This window comes from Pteropus alecto, unplaced genomic scaffold, assembly GCF_000325575.1.
Source record: "Pteropus alecto unplaced genomic scaffold, ASM32557v1 scaffold1702, whole genome shotgun sequence".
Classification (NCBI taxonomy): Eukaryota; Metazoa; Chordata; class Mammalia; order Chiroptera; family Pteropodidae; genus Pteropus; species Pteropus alecto.
The window spans coordinates 1-1348 of NW_006432993.1; the positions used below are offsets into that span (position 1 = coordinate 1).

Below are 1348 nucleotides of genomic sequence, written 5' to 3' on the forward strand. Positions count from 1 at the left end.
AATCTCAACTCTAATAGAAAAATAATTTTTTTTTTAAAAAAAAGAAAGCAATCGAAGAAGATACAAATAAATGAGAGGATATTCCTTGGTCATGGATTGGAAGGCTTAATATTGTTAAAATAACCTACTGCTAAAGCAATATACTAATTCAATACAACCCTTATTAAAATACCAATGGCATTCTTATCAGAATTAGAACACCTAATACTAAAATTGATATGGAACCACAAAAGATGTTGAATAGCCGACAAAATCTTGAGAAACGACAAAGTGGGAGGTATCGTGCTCCTTGATATCAAACTATATTACAAAGCTACAATAATTAAAAAAGTATGTTACTGGCATAAAAACAGAGATACAGATCATTGGAATAGAATAAAGAGCCCAGAAATAAATCCTAGTTTATATGGTCAATCAATGACAAAGGAGGCTACGATATACAATAGGATAAATACAGTCTCTTCAATAAGTGGTGCTGGGTAAACTAGACAAATACATGCAAAATAAATAAATAGATAGATAGATGGATGGATAGGTAGATAGATAGATAGATAGATAAATGAGGTTAGACCACTTTCTTATACCACACACAAAAAGAAAGTCAAAATGGATTAATATCTTCAATGTAAGCCCTGAAGCCATAAAATACCTAGAAGAAAACATAGGCAATAAACCTTTGAACATCATTCTTAGTAATATTTTTTGGGATATGTTTCTTCAGACAAGGGAAACAAAGGAAAAAATAAATAAATGGGACTACAACAAATTAAAATTTTTGTGTGTGCAGCAAAAGGAACCATTAACAAAATGAAAACATAACCTATTAAATGGGAGAAAATGTTTACAAATGTTACATCTAATGAGAGGTTAATATTCAAAATGTAGAAGGAATTCATACAACTTAACACCAAAAATAAAAACCCAAACCATCCAATTTAAAAATGGGCAAAGGGTCTATGGCCATGCTACCTTGAACAAGCCCGATTCCGTCTGATCTCAGAAGCTAAGCAGGGTCAAGCCTGGTTAGTACTTGTATGGGAGACCACCTAGGAAGTCCAGGTGCTGTAGGTGTAAAAAATAAAAAAATAAAGACTGTAAGCTGACAAGGTCCTTACAATCTGTGAGGTCAACCAAGGATTGCCTCACCTAAAAAAATAAATTAAAGAACTCATACAATTCAATACCAAAATAACAAACAATTCAATTTTAAAAATGGGCAATGGACCTGAATAGACATTTCTCCAAAGAGGACATACAGATGGTCAATAGATATATTTATCATCAGAGAAATGCAAATTAAACAACAATAGCATTTCACACCTGTCAGAATGGCCATCATCAATAAATC

General features: G+C 32.1%; 1 pseudogene; it reads left to right on the forward strand.

The window, feature by feature from the left end:
- Positions 1 to 952: 952 nt before the first annotated feature.
- On the forward strand, positions 953 to 1071 carry LOC112476594 (annotated as a pseudogene).
- Positions 1072 to 1348: the final 277 nt, after the last annotated feature.